General features: G+C 39.7%; 1 pseudogene; it reads right to left on the bottom strand.

Moving 5' to 3' along the window:
• Positions 1 to 202: 202 nt before the first annotated feature.
• The window catches only part of LOC103071839 (protein disulfide-isomerase A3 pseudogene), a 26601-nt pseudogene continuing 10611 nt past the window's right edge, over positions 203 to 16192 (bottom strand).

Raw genomic sequence — 16192 nt, 5'->3', positions numbered from 1 at the left:
TGGACCAGCAGGGAAGTCCCTGGAAGAGTCCTTTTACGAAGTGGTATATTTGGCTGCTGCTTTAGGGATCCTCCTGTGCTGCCTTCTTCTTGGGTTTTTCTTCTTGAATTACGGGGGCGGGGGGGGGGGGGGGTTGTGGCCTCTCACTTTAGATAGCTAATAAAATCATTTAATTCATGGCCACCCTCGTATTTCTTTGGATTTAGCTTCTTGTTGGCTGGAGAGAAGCAGATGGTAGGAAAACGTCTAACTTCATATGGAGAAGGCACATCCTTGGCTGTGGCATCCATCTTGGCTATGATAATATCTGGGTCTTTTCTGAGCTTCTCTCCCAGTTCTTTATACTTAGGCTCCAGATTCTTACAGTGACCTCACCAAGGAGCATAAAATTCAATCAGCACATCTTTATTTTCATCATTCACTACTTCATCAAAATTCTTTGCTACCACTGCCCTTACGGGCCCATCAGTGCTCTCTGGGATAGGCTCAGACTTCAGGTGTCTCTTCAGGTTACCATCAAAGTAATCCTGCAGGAATATCCCAAGAGCCTTGCCATCACGCGACAATTCCTCCTGCATGACAAACTTCTCTGCTTTTGCAGTTCTGATAGCAACAACAGCAATCTCTCCAGTGGCGCTTTCCAAGCCAAAATCAGGAAGTTCATGGCCAAAGGTTTTGCAGCTAGCTACAGCAAAGTTGAGTTTCTTCCCAGCATCCAGGAATTTCTTTGCCACCATCATCACTCTGTTTCTCCAGTAGTTGGAACGTTTAGCATGTCCTTACCCTGTATCAAATCTTTATTGTACTCTGTCATGTGAGGGCAGATACCAAAAATGTTTTCCTGAATAAATTTTTTCAATCTTTCCACTGGTCATTTTCTGTTCTGTATATGCCACAGTCTTGTCCTCAAACTTGTTCATCAGATGTGAAGGACAAAACAAGGTGATACGCTCTCCATCATCGTCATACTTGTTCACCAGAGACTCAACATTGGTGTGTGCAAATTGGTAGTTATCTCTCAAGTTGCTGGCTGCTTTTTGAAACCCAGAGTGAGCTTCGCTGAATAAATCTTTGAAAGAACCCACTACAGAAGCATCTTTATCAGTAAGGAACTTTTCAGATTCTTCCTCAGTCCTGAGAGGAACTGAAGCTGGTCCAGGCTGCTTCTTCAGGTGGCTGGCAATTCTATCAGCAGTCCTAGGCCCATCATAGCACCTAAAACAGAATGTAAAACTTTTCAAGAATAGTGCTTAAGTAAATAATGATTTAAAATTAAAATAATTCTCCTCTAATACTGTTAGTCCTTTTTTCATTTTACAGACCGCCGCATTTACTTTGTTACACTCAGGATAAAATACATCCTGTGGGCATGTAAAATGCAAAAAGAAAAATGCATGCATGAGCTATTTTCATTAATGATGGTGTTTTAAACGTGTCTATATAGTCTTCATAATTATTTTAATTACTATATAATATTTTGCTGAATTGATTTTATTATCTATTCCTGTAATCTTGGACATTTATGCTTTTTTTTTCAGTCTTTTGGAATCATAGATAGCTATTCTGTGCATAGGTTTTTGTTTCTGTTGAATTATGCCATTAGGAGAAATTCTGGAGTCTAAAATTTGGATCAGAGTATATCCATCTTTATTATTCTTAATATATTGCCTTCCAGAAAGAATGTATCAATCGAAATGATCATTATAAATAAGTGAAAACAACAGCTTCCTTAAACTTTAACCAGCAATGGGTACCATTTTTAACATTTATTAGCTACTGAAATAGGTGATTAAAGGTATCTCCAGGCTCCATCAAGGATGGTCTTTTCCCCTGTTTTTCTTTATTACTGATATTTCTCTATGTAATGTTTGTGTTAATGTCATGGCTTATTTGATTTTTAGGTTTTGAGGTTTTCCTTCTGAATTTGAACGAACTCTTCATATATTACAAATGTTAATTTACCTGACATTTTCAGTACAAATATTTTTCTGAATCAGTTGTTCTTATAGGACAAAATTTAATTTACAACATTTTCACTTACAGAGGCTTTCAGTTTCTGTATATTCAGTAGTGGCAACACATCCCTCTGCATTTCCTCAGTGGATTCTTGTATTGTGTAAGGTGTAGCTCTAACACTTTGGTTGTCTAAATTGTCCTATTTTATCTTAATGCAACTTATTAAATAAGCCTTCTTTGTCCCTCTATTTGGGAAAACTGACTTAACTTTCCACATATGTTTTGGGTTTATTTCTAATGTTTCCACCTTTTCCTGTTGGTGTGCCTTTCTGTGTTTATGTCAATACCACAGTTTTAAGTTCTAATCCTTTTGTATAAGTTTAATGTCTGATATGGCTAGATTTCTTTCTCTTTTCTCATGCTTGGATTGTCTGTCAGAGTTTTGCCTTTTCTCATATTTTTCATGCAGATTTGGTTGCAATTTAAAAAATCATATTGCCATTTTTTAAATTTATTTTATTTATTTTTGGCTGCATCGGGTCTTCGTTGCAGCGAGCGAGGGCTACTCTTCGTTGTGGCGCGTGAGCTTCTCATTGCGGTGGCTTCTCTTGTTGCGGAGCACAGGCTCTAGGTGCACGGGCTTCAGTAGTTGTGGCACACAGGCTCAGTAGCTGTGGTTCTCAGGCTCTAGGGCACAGGCACAGTAGTTGTGCTGCATGGGCTTAGTTGCTCTGTGGCATGTGGGATCTTCCCAGACCAGGGCTCGAACCCGTGTCCCCTGAATTGTCAGGGGGATTCTTAACCACTGTGCCACCAGGGAAGCCCCATGTTGCCATTGTGATTGAAATTGTGCTAAGTCTGTAAATATCCTTGGAGTGAACATACAGATTTATGATTTCCAGTCTCACTGAGGCAAAAACTATACCTGTCTATTTATTTTAATTTTTTGAAAACTTCTAATAAGGGTTTGTAAGTTTCTGTAAAAGACTTCTGCTCTTACTTTGTACAGCATAAGCCTTAGTGTTTTAGATTGCTTTTAATAAAATAATAATGGCTAACTCTTTCTAAGCACGTAATGTGCACCAGACACTATGCTAAGCACTTTGTATATATTATCTCATGAAATACCTCTGTAAGGTAGCTACTGTTATCACCATAATGCCTGTGAGGAAGCCGAGGTTTATGCTGGTCGCGTAATTTGTCCATGGCCACATGGCTGTTAAACGGTAGAGCTGTGATTTGCACCCAGGACTTTCTGACTTCAAAGACCTTGTTCTCAACCACCATCCTATACTTGGTAAACTGGAATTATGAGCTAATAAGATAATGAAATTTAGCCAGAATAAAAGCAAAATTCTTATTTCAAGTGGATAAGAAGAGAAAGGTCAGTATCTGTTCAGAATGTGAAAGAGTTCAGACCTTTTATGGAGTATCAACTACTAAAGTGGCATGATTGCTCTAAACAAAGTAATAAAACCCAGTTCTTTGTTAATGGATATATGACGTCAGCTTTTGGCAGGGGATAGTACCAGTGGATCAGTATCTAGAATGCTGTGTTCTCAGCCCCCTGTTTTGAGAGTGGTCTTTATAACTGGGAGTTTCAGCAGGGGATGATAACGTGGTAGATAAAGAGGAATCTCTTTATAATTATGTAGAATAAATGGTTGAAGGATGGGAACTTTCACCTTGGTTAAGGGAAGACATCTGAAGAGTTGTTTAGAGCAGAAAGGAATAGACATGTGGTGAACAAAGGTTTCAAGGAAACATATTTTGACTCCAGTAAATTCTTATAGAACTAGCCTGTCCAACAGGGAAACTGGCTTCCTTGCAATTTAGTGAGTGCCTCATTCATTGAATTATTTGAGCAGAGACCAAAGGTTACGGAAAAGTGATTCCTAAATTGCAAAAGAAGTTGATGTAAATTAATGTGTTTTTTTTTTTTTTATCTTGCGTTATGCGGGCCTCTCACTGTCGTGGCCTCTCCCATTTGCGGAGCACAGGCTCCGGACGCGCAGGCCCAGCGGCCATGGCTCACGGGCCCAGCCGCTCCGCGGCATGTGGGATCCTCCCAAAACGGGGCACGAACCCGCGTCTCCTGCATCGGCAGGCGGACTCTCAAGCACTGCGCCACCAGGGAAGCCCTAAATTAATGTTTTTAAAGTGCAAGTCCAATGACTGTAGAATCAGCCAGAAACCACTCCTCCCAAAACGGGGCACGACCCCGCGTCTCCTGCATCGGCAGGCGGACTCTCAAGCACTGCGCCACCAGGGAAGCCCTAAATTAATGTTTTTAAAGTGCAAGTCCAATGACTGTAGAATCAGCCAGAAACCACAGTTGTTAGAAATGCAAATTAGAGGACCCCACCCCAGACTAACGAATCAGAAACTTGAGATGAGGCAGCAGTCTGTGTTTTAACTAGCCATCCAGGTGGTCCCTGATGCATGCTAAAATTTGAAAACTACTAACCTAGATAAAGTCTAATGTTTCTTAAAACTCTGAAGTTTAACTCTTCTTACTATTTGTCATGCAGTACACTTTTATATCAGTCAACGTGATACTAATCGTGTACTACACCTAAGGGAAGTTCATTGTTGAAATAACAAAGGGACCTCATTATAAAGTGGTCCCAGTAAATGGTTGGAGGTCTCTAATACATGCACAGCAAGCTGAATCCACTAGTAAAGGTGTGGCATACCCTCATTATATGTGTATTTTTTTTTTCCAAGGATAGATATGTAAATGCAAATCACCATACTAGTTTCGTGCTTTTGTTTTCATCATCAGACTGAATTGAAGTCCTCTGGAGGTGGTTTGGAGTAGATGGGAAAAACTAAATTTCTTATAGCTGGGAAACAGTAGATGCTGAATTCCCTTTGCCACTTAGCCATCTGTTTCTTCCACCATGTTGTGAATTCCTTTGGCATTGGGAGCATATCTCATCCATCTTTGTATTTTCCATGGTGATTAGTGCAATGCCTGTGAAACGTTAGTGCTCAGTCATTGCTTATTAAATATAATGTATTTAAGGTAATAAGTTCTCCGAGTTTCAAAATATGTTTTTCACACAGAATCAAAGTATTGTGATTAAATAAAAGAGAGAAGACTAGAACCCAAGGCTGCCCAAACCAAACACAACCACTATTTACATTTTGTAATTTGGACAAATTTACATTTATACAGATTACATTTGTAATGACTCTCGATCTTTTCTCCCGTTTGCTAAAGCTTCGTTTTACATGGTTATAATCATACTTGGCGTTCTGCTTTTTTCCCTTTTCATTGTAGATTAGGGCATCAGATTATATGATACACTCACATGTGCAGAGAGAATACAGAGTTTTAAATTTCTGGAGCTAACGATCTTTCTCATCAACCTAGTAGGTAATTGGAAGAATTGGCAATTAATGATAGCTTAGTCTTTTCCAGCTAAACAGTCTGTATCTGTGAAATGGTAAGTTCAATTGAGCTTATTGCAGAAAAATGCTCAGTGTTTCAGATTTCTGTCCCTCGTCTTCTCTACAAGATGGCATCTGGGTGGGGATTCTGGGGGGTTGGGTGGAGTGGGTAGGTGAATGGCTTGTGTGAGACCATGGTGATGAGGGAAGAGGTCTACAGGTGTTTCCATCTATTCCAGTGCCCGGCTTCTGCTGGTTCACTGGCCTTCTCAGAAACCCCACATTCACTCTCCTGAGCCAATTGAGGCACTGGGGCCCCCAGAAGGGATGCACATGCAGTATTCGGAGGGAGTCAGAACTGTTTTAAGGTCATCTGTCTAGCCATATTCATCAGTCAGTTTTACACCATCTCTCCTGCATTACCTGGGGTGCCGCCCTTAGTTGAGGTGAGATTCTTTCAAATGGAGAAAAGGCAGCAGATACTTTCAACTTTCTTTACCAACTTATGCAAGAGTCTCCCCACCCTTAAAACACCTGCCTCCGAGAAGTCAAGACACACGAGCTTCCCACCTTCTTGCCCAAATCCTTCTCCCTTCTTGTTTGGACCCTGCCCTGTGTCAGCACAGATAGAACAGTTCTTTCCTCTTCCTGTCCGGTTATAACTACCGTACCATACTATTTTGTGTTTTTTGTACACTTAAAAAAATGAAACCAAACCAAACAGAGAACACTTTGGTAAGGCCAAACTCTTGATACGAAGGAAAGGGAACTTTAAAATTTAGAAACCCTTGCTGTCGCTCCACAAACCTGGCTTTCAGATTGTCATTGCGCTTAGGAAAGTCTGTTGTGAGACTTAAGGCTGACCCATGATGCCATGGTGTATGAGGCAGTCCCCATTCTCTGCTTCCCTGAAGCACCAACCTCATTGCTCAGCTGCAGCCTAACATGATTTTAGGGGGAAATAAAATATGTCCATTAAAAATTTATAAGTATTACATATATTAAAATGATATCAAAACACCCCTGTACGCTCTGGTGTTATGTAATGAGCACTGTGATTGGAGATGTATGTACTTTATTTAATCCTTGGGTTTAATTTATTTCATCCTTTATGCTCATTTTACAAATAGATACATCGAGGCTCAAAAATAAACCTTGCCCTAGGTTTCACAGAGAGGGCATTCTTTCAACCACATTGTGCACAATAGTTAACCAAGTGCATACACCACTGTTCATTTAACCATTCCTCCATATTTAGACATTTAAGTTGCCACAGGTTGTTTTAAAGGCAGATTTGCACCTCCTCCTACAAGGACCCGGAGTTTAGAATTCAAAGGCTACTTCAAACCAGATGGGGAAAACTTGTAGATTAAAAGAAAACTAAAACATGTATCAACAACCAATTGCAATGTAATAACCTTAGGTGAATCCTGATACAAACACAATGTAATGACAACAAATAGAATCAATTGTAGAGGCTTAGGTGGAGGTCGGGAGGATAGAAGGAATGAAATTGGCCATCATTTAATCGTTGTTGAAGCTAGGTGATGGGTACTTGGGGGTTCGTCTTCCCATTCTTTTGTATATGTTTGAAACTTTTCATAAAGAAATGTTTTCTAAAATGGAATAGGATTCCCTATGCTTTCTGAGTTTTGAGCAAGGAAGAGTTCTTTTTCTAATAATATTAAGCAAATATGCATGTGTATGATTTTGGTTCCAGTCTCCAATCCCGCAGCCCCCTACCCTCAACCACATTCCTCTTACATACTATATAGCACTTGCCAAATTTCTCTTGGGTGAACCATGTCAGATGAAAATTCTTCTTCATTGTGGGGTAAAAAGAGGTCTTCAGTGATCTTGAGTGATGTGTGTGTGTGTGTGTGTGTGTGTGTGTGTGTTGAGGGCACACAGTCAATGCCGCTGGTGAGCACGACAGTTCTCTGAAACAGTCCCTGCCAGAGCCTCGTTATCCCGCTCCATGCTGCAGTTTTATCATGTGTCTGAGAAAGTGTTCCCTCTGCCAGGCAGGAAGGAAATTTGAAAATAAGTGCCAGCTTCAAATGCCCGGAGGGCATACACTGACATCTCCTTTTCTGGTTGGTGAAGCCAGGATGTGCTGCAGAGTGTCTCATTAACACCAGGGGCTTGGCCAGGCAGGGTGCCCCAGTTTGAGCATGCATGCTATCCGGGCACAGTTTTTATTCGATCTATGAAATGTACTAACGTCACCGTTGCATTAGACCCCCGAAGTGAACTTGCTTTCTTTAGAAATGTTTACATTGTTTCCTCCCCTCACCTCTCCCTGTGCTACTGAACCAGCAATTCCACCCCACTGACATGAGAGGAGGTAACATTTCATTCATCTCTCTTCCCCTCTCAATGTTATTCAGAATTGTCATTCACATAATCATTAATATTTGTTAAATGGAAGAAGGGGGAAAGGGCACAAAGGTAACATACATGGGAGAGAAAGTGAGACAGTAAAGAATGTAAGATATTGTTCATTGCAGAATATGAATGAACAAGTACATTATCACCTTGAGATTCTGGTGGGATTCTGAAATGGAGACAATAGATTAAAGATGTGAATTTTTCCATAAAGAACACAATGAAATTTAATGTGTAGTGGGAAAAAAATCCCTTGAATTTTATAGTTTCTTTTCATACCCAGTACAAACTAATTCCAGGATTCAAAAGTGAAAGATGGTGGCCTTTGGTTATGTCACCTTCTTTAACATCTCTACGAAATTCAAAGAAACCAGGAAACTGTCATTAAAAAGATACCCATTACAGTCAAAGACAAATCTCATCATCAAACTCCCAGTGTGTACCAGTGACTTTTTCATATCTTTTTCTCCCTAAACCGTATCATTGGCCTTGACAGTTTTATGCAAGTTGACAATTCAGTAAGGAGCACATTGATTTCTATAGAGGAGAGCCCAAGGGGCAAGTTATAGGTGATGAATGTGGTGGAGATGAAAAGGTATTAATGAAGTGAATTTTCTGATCTCATTCTTTGAAGAACAGCCATTATCAGGAAATGCTTCAGAGTTTTGAACTGAAAGCAAATGGAAGAAAAGGAAATATGAAATGCTCAGTTTCTGTCTTATCTGTATACACCATTTTTTACCAGTCTTAGGCAGGCTCTAACATTTGTACCAGCACTAAGCTGGGTAATTCACACACTTAATTAAACCTTTAGAAACATGTACGTAGCTACATTTTATTCTCCCCATTTTGCAGTGAGGAGACAATTTAGAGAAGCTTGGTAAATTAGCTACAATCATAACAACTAAGAAGTCACAAGGCTAAGCTTCTGAAGCCGCTCTGTCTGAATGTAATACCTGTTTCCTTTCTACTGTATTTCACTGACTGTTACTGTAAAGGAGATAGTGCTAAAGTAGTTTGTGGTTTTAGAAGAATGTTCCAAAATGTCAGTTCTTTTTACTTACGGTTGACGCCTATGTCTAACACGCCTTACTCCAGGCATTAGGGAGTTGTAAAAGTTTCCATGTTGCAATAATTATAACTGCAGACTTGTATGTTGTAGGGTGAGGTGCCATGGAATGGAAAAAAGTTCATAACTTATAGTCTGTCACTACCTATTTGTGTGGCTTTGAACAAATGTCTAAATTCTCTGAGCCCAGATCACTGCTGCCAAATATCAGATAATTTATTAGGTTAAGTCTAAATTATCTTTTTCTTCTGTGATTCTCTTTTCCTGGTTGATGCACTGTAAGTTCCAGTAAATCAGAATTGAGATTTTTTACTGTCACTGTTTGCAGATGACATGATACTGTACTTAGAAAATCCAAAAGAAGCCACCAGAAAACTACTAGAGCTAATCAATGGATTTGGTAAGGTCACAGGATACAAAATTTATGTACAGAAATCTCTTGCATCCCTATACACTAACAATGGAAGGCTGTCACTGTTTGCAGATGACATGATACTATACATAGAGAATCTGAAAGATGCTACCAGAAAACAATTAGAACTAATCAATGAATTTGGTAAAGTAGCAGGATACAAAATTAACGCACAGAAATTTCTGGCATTCCTATACACTAATGATGAAAAATCTGAAAGTGAAATCAAGAAAACATGCCCATTTACCACTGTAACAAAAAGAATAAAATATCTAGGAATAAACCGACCTAAGGAGACAAAGGACCTGTATGCAGAAAATTAAAAAAAGAATAAAATACCTAGGAATAAACCTACCTAAGGAGGTAAAAGACCTATACTCAGAAAACTGTAAGACACTGATGAAAGAAATCAAAGAAGACACAAACAAATGGAGAGATATACCATGTTCTTGAATTGGAAGAATCAATATCGTCAAAATGACTGTACTACCCAAAGCAATCTACAGATTCAGTGCAATCAATTTGTATGGAAACACAAAAGACCCCAAATAGCCAATGCAATCTTGAGAACGAAAAATGGAGCTCGAGGAATCAGGCTCCCTGACTTCAGACTACTACAAAGTTACAGTAATCAAGACAGTACGGTACTGGCACAAAAACAGAAAGATAGATCAGTGGAACAGGATAGAAAGCCCAGAGATAAACCCACACACCTATGGTCAACTAATCTATGACAAAGGAGGCAAGGATATACAATGGAGAAAAGACAGTCTCTTCAATAAGTGGTGCTGAGAAAATTAGAACACTCCATGACTCCATACACAGAAATATACTCAAAATGGGTTAAAGGGCTTCCCTGGTGGCACAATGGTTAAGAATCCCCCTGCCAACGCAGGGGACCCAAGTTCAAGCCCTGGTCCAGGAAGATCCCACATGCTGCAGAGCAACAAATGCCACAGCTACTGAGCCTGCACTCTAGAGCCTGCCAGCCACAACTACTGAAGCCCACATGCCTAGAGCCCATGCTCTGCAACAAGAGAAGCCACCACAAAGAGAAGCCCATGCACTGCAATGAAGACTAGCCCCCGCTCGCCATAACTAGAGAAAGCCCACACACAGCAACGAAGACACAATGCAGCCAAAAATAAATAAATAAATAAAATTAATTTAAAAAATGGATTAAAGACCTAAATGTAAGGCCGGACACTATAAAACTCTTAGAGGAAAACATAGGAAAAACACTCTTTGACATAAATCACAGCAAGATCTTTTTTGACCCACCTACTAGAGTAATGGAAAGAAAAACATAAATAAACAAATGGGACCTAATTAAACTTAAAAAAATTTGCACAGCAAAGGAAACCATAAACGAGAAAAGACAACCCTCAGAGTGGGAGAAAATATTTGCAAATGAAGCAACGGACAAAGGGTTAATCTCCAAAATATACAAACAGCTCATGCAGCTCAATATCAAAAAAACAAACAGCCCAATCAAAAAATGGGCAGAAGACCTAAATAGACATTTCTCCAAAGAAGACATACAGATGGCCAAGAGGCACATGAAAAGATGCTCAGCATCACTAATTACTAGAGAAATGCAAATCAAAACTATAATGAGGTATCACCTTACACTGGTTAGAATGGGCATCATCAGAAAATCTACAAACAGTAAATGCTGGAGAGGGTGTGGAGAAAAGGGAACCCTCTTGCACTGTTGGTAGGAATGTAAGTTGATACAGTCACTATGGAGAACAGTATGGAGGTTCCTTAAAAAACTAAAAATAGAATTACCATATGGCCCAGCAGTCCCACTGCTGGGCATATACCCAGAGAAAAGCATAATTCAAAAAGACACATGTACCCCAATGTTCCTTGCAGCACCATTTACAATAGCCAGGTCATGGAAGCAACCTAAATGTCCATCGACAGATGAATGGATAAAGAAGATGTGGTAAATATATACAATGGAGTATTACTCAGCCATGGAATGGAACGAAATTGGGTCATTTGTAGAGATGTGGATGGACCCAGAGACTGTCATACAGAGTGAAGTAAGGCAGAAGGAGAAAAACAAATATCGTATATTAACGCATATATGTGGAACCTAGAAAAATGGCACAGATGAACCGGTTTGTAAGGCAGAAATAGAGACACATATGTAGAGAACAAATGTATGGACACCAAGGGGGGAAGCGGGGGGTGGGATGAATTGGGATATTGGGATTAGCATATATACACTAATGTGTAAAATGGATAACTAATGAGAACCTGCTGTATAGCACAGGGAGCTCCACTTTGCTGTACGGTAGAAACTAACACAACATTGTAAAACAGCTATACCCCAATTTAAAAAAAAAAAAAAGATGGGAGAGAGAAACGACTGAGATGAATGTCTTTACTAAAATACCAATAAGTTTGTCAAACTTTAAAAAAAAATTGAGATTTTTAAAAATATGAATGCTCATTTGGGTTGGATTTTAAAAATCTTCTTAAAGTGACCTTCCATTTTAGCCAATTTCTCTTAGTCTCACACACACACATGCACACACTGCATACATGTACACACACACACCCAGCACACACTGTACAATTAGCATTATTATTTATACTCAAAGAAGGGCAGTTCAGAGTTTGTTTCAGACACAAAGCACCCAGATAAGGAGGAATTCCAGGCAGTTTAGTTATTCAGCACAACTTGAACATTAAGACAACAGCCCATCTGTCCATCCCACTGTCCTCTACCACCCCTTGGGAACTCATGGAAGGTTGTTGATCTGGACCCAAGTCTAGAATTCTGGCTGCTTTGCTATGAGTCTATATTGGCCTCACCTACTTCCAAGCTCTCAGAAACCAGACTGTGACATGCAGTATGAAAAAATAGATGTTAGATTCAGACATAGCAGGTCTTGGATATTCTTTTGAGAGGATATTTGTTCAGCTGTCCACAGTGGTAACTTTTTAGTATTTCACTGTATATAGACTTTGGGTTCTAAGGAGGAAATGTTAACCAGCAATGCTATGGCATGATTCCACCTAGTGAGGGAATGAGATTCTTAGCTTGACGAAATCTTCCTGCCACAGGTACTATCAGTATGTGACTGTCTTTCCTGCCAAATTGATAACTTCTCAAGAGCCCACTATGTACTGTAGACATCCCTTTATTGCTATAGCACCCTACTCAGTGCCTGATACATAGTGTGCAGTACATCAAGGAAACAGCAGCATGTATTTTGTGGTGGGGTTAAAAAAAAAAACACATGAATTTTGGAGCCAGGCATCCCTGTGTTCAAAGTTCTGGTTCTGCTGATTAACCTGTGTGTTTTAGGAAATGTTGGTTTGATTCTCTGAGCCTCAGTTTTCTTATCAGTACAATGGGATGAATAAAACTTCTTGGGATGTTGTTTAACGTTTAGAGACAGTATAGATAGGCAAAGCAGCTATTGAATTGTGGGCACTCACTGGGCAGTAGCCAACAGCAGCAATATTGGAGGTAGGGAGGACTAAATAAATGTTAGAACAATAGAATTATTATCAAGAGCTGGGTTAGAAACCATTGTGTCATAGTAGAGAAAGAAACTGCCGTGAACCTATCAGGAAGAAAGAATTTTTTTCATTTAAAGTACAAAGAAAAGTGTTTTAACAGTTAAGAGTGGTCTGTCTTATGAGGTGATAAGATGCCTGCCCAAAAAAAAGGAAAGAAAAAGAAGACTTCAAGCAGTCTTTAAACCAGTAAAAGGTGGAAAGGAGGTTACACTGGGCTATTACTGGGAGACTTCCAATTCAGCAGTTTCGCAGTTTCTGATATCCGGGTTCATTTTCAGTTGTGAAGGCTTCCCAGACAAACATGAAGCCATAATGTTCAAGGCAGATTATTAGTAGTTTGCCTTTGCTGCACTAGCATAAATTCTTTGGAGAGGAAATGAAAAGACCACAGCTAACTTTTAATGAAGCAGTCTGTTTTGCTAACATCAACCAAAAAGTAACAGAAAGAAGGCACAATGTAGTTTGTAAGGAAGGGAGTGATAATCATTCAACATTTGATTTACACTGTAAATGCAAGGATGGAGGAAAGTCGTTTTGAAAAATCTCCTAGGACCAAAATAAAATTGCTCACCTTATCTCATGCTGATGAGCACATGGGCTCAGGCTTGGCATATGTTTTCATAAACTTCCCATTTTCAGGGAGTGTGGCAGATGCGTAAATAGGAACGCATCTGTGACCCTGTGGAGCTGATGTTTTAGCAGAAGGCACAAGGTCGTGGGTCAGAGGGGGGCATTTCCTGGGAGAAAAGACAGCAGAAATACACCTCCTCACGGGCCCCAACACCAGATGAGCAGAGCACTGGCATTTGTGTCTATGAGGGACCAAAATTTTCATTAGGAGACTATTGAAAGACTAAACTGTTCTGTCTGATCAAATGACATCAGGATTTGAGATTTGCTGTGACTGAGTTAGCCCTCACTCCCTCAAAGAGTAAACGCCATGGGCTTCCCTGGTGGGGCAGTGGTTGAGAGTCCGCCTGCCGATGCAGGGGACCACGGGTTCGTGCCCCGGTCCGGGAGGATCCCACATCCCGCGGAGCGGCTGGGCCCGTGAGCCATGCATGGCCGCTGAGCCTGCGCTTCCGGAGCCTGTGCTCCGCAACGGGAGAGACCGCAACAGTGAGAGGCCCGCGTATCGCCAAAAAAAAAAAGAGTAAAGGCCATGGACTCACAAATATTCTTATCCCTTCCTCTTCTGTGGTGAAGAGCTGGTCCACCCAGATGTGAGGCTGTTTACACACAGGGCCCTAAAGACTTAAATGTACTCAATGGATTCGTAAGGGATCCCACTTTTATTATGTCCTACTCATACTTTTACACAGGCATGCGCGCGCGTGCGCGCGCACACACACACACACACACACACACACACCCTCCTATGCTTCAAGCTAGCCTAGGAGGCATTTCCTCTGGACACACTTAATTGTGCCTCTATTATTAGTTAGAATGTGTATGCAGTAATGTGTTTTTTCTTGCATTTTGCCTAAATGAAAATCTGAGGGTCTCTTTACATTTAAATTTTGTATGTAGAGCTTCAAAAACCTTGAAAATTACGTAGTCAAATTTATTGATTTGTTGTTGTTCACCTCATTTCTTGAAATTAAGGGCACAGCCTCATCCCTTTGAGAAACATTTCTATAGATAGTTATAATTTATGAGTGTCCAGTTGGCACAGCCCCACTGGCAGGCAGCTTGCACTCGGTTTCTAATTCTGCAAAGGGGATATATATATAATATACATATAATTTTATTATATATTATTTATTATATTATATTTATAATATAAATATATTATTTATTATATATATTATATAATATAATTTATATATATATATATATATATAAACACTTGTTAATATATAGAAGTCCTCTTCCCTTTGCCTGCTAAAAGGATTCTGGCTGTGCCCTACACTTTTTCTCCTGCCTTGCCTTCTTTCAATGCCAATCTCCTTTTTTGGGATGTCATGGCACAGAATCATGAAGAATAGTGGTACAGGAAAAGGAAATTCAGAAAGTTCATTCAGAAGAGATTTAAAGGAAAATGCTGGGAAGCAAGCAACCATGGTGTCTCAGAGAAGCGAATACAGAAAACAAATGGGAACTTTCATATATTGCTGTGGTTTGTGAATATCCTTCACAGTGTTTGAAAAATACAAGTTAAAAAAATCTGTGCTTTTTGAAAATAGATTTTGTTTGTTGGAGTGTTTTTCTGTGACCTCAACAGGGTTCTGTACTACTGCGTGTATTATGATTTTATAAGCAGTGCTTTTAAAACTTATGAATATGAGCATGTGCACATCTCTACAATTTTCTGCAATATATGTTCCCAATACCTCATATTCTTGGTTTCCCACATCCCTCTCTTTTTCTCATTAGAGGCCCCTTCTGGTATCATAGTGGTTTCCTTTTCCCATATCACTTAATGAACAGTTACTTAAATGAACCGCGATAAACGTCTGTCCTGGCATGGTCTCAAGTTAAATTCATTATAAATGTTGGATTGCTTAGGCTAAAATGCCTCTTATCATCTCAGAAAATGAAATTGCAGGCTCATTTTCCAGAAGTAGCTAAGGAAAGCTTGCACTCATCAATCCTCTCACAATTAGGGTGGAGCTGCCTGGTGGTTAAGAGCTCAGCTCTGAAGCTCCTCCCCATGGTTCAGCCCTAGTCCAGCTACTACTGTCTGTTTTTAATCTTGGGAAAGTTACTTGACCTTGCCATGCCTCAGTTTCCTCACTTAAAAAGAGAATATTTGTAATTCTAACCTCATGAGGTCGTGGTAACACTGTAAATGAGTTCATTCATGTAAAGAACTCAGAATAGCTGGCACTTAACAAAATAACTGCCCCCCCCACACACAAAAGAAAGTAGAAGTTGTCCTGGTTACCAAAGGGGAAAGGGGGGTGGGTAGAGGGATAAATTAGGAGGGTGGGATTAGCATACATATACTACTATACATAAAATAGATAACCAACAAGGACTTACTGTTTAGCACAGGGAACTCTACTCAGTATTTTGTAATAACCTATAAGGGAAGAGAATCTGAAAAAGAATATATATGTGTCCATATATATATGTGTGTGTGTGAGTGTGTGTCTGAATCACTTTGCTGTATACCTGAACTAACACAACGTTGTAAATCAACTATTCTTCAATAAAAAATAAAATTTTTCAAAGAAGCTGTCCTGCAAATATTGCATGAAAAGTTGGTAGACTTGAAGGTGACCCTATTTGGTGATTCATATTTGAGTTCCTGGGTTCTGATATATCCATTCACTCATTCAGTGGTGATTCATTGAGCCCCTGCCATGACAGTTATGACATTATGCCAGCAATCATGGCACAAAGATGAATAAGACACAGTTGTTGACCCCAAAGAGTTCCCAGACTACAGAGGGAAAGAACATATAACAAACAAAATGTAGCAA

This window comes from Lipotes vexillifer, unplaced genomic scaffold, assembly GCF_000442215.2.
Source record: "Lipotes vexillifer unplaced genomic scaffold, Lipotes_vexillifer_v1.1 scaffold644, whole genome shotgun sequence".
Classification (NCBI taxonomy): Eukaryota; Metazoa; Chordata; class Mammalia; order Artiodactyla; family Lipotidae; genus Lipotes; species Lipotes vexillifer.
Note: the sequence above shows the minus strand (reverse complement) of the source record. Positions and strands in the feature narration are given on the sequence as shown.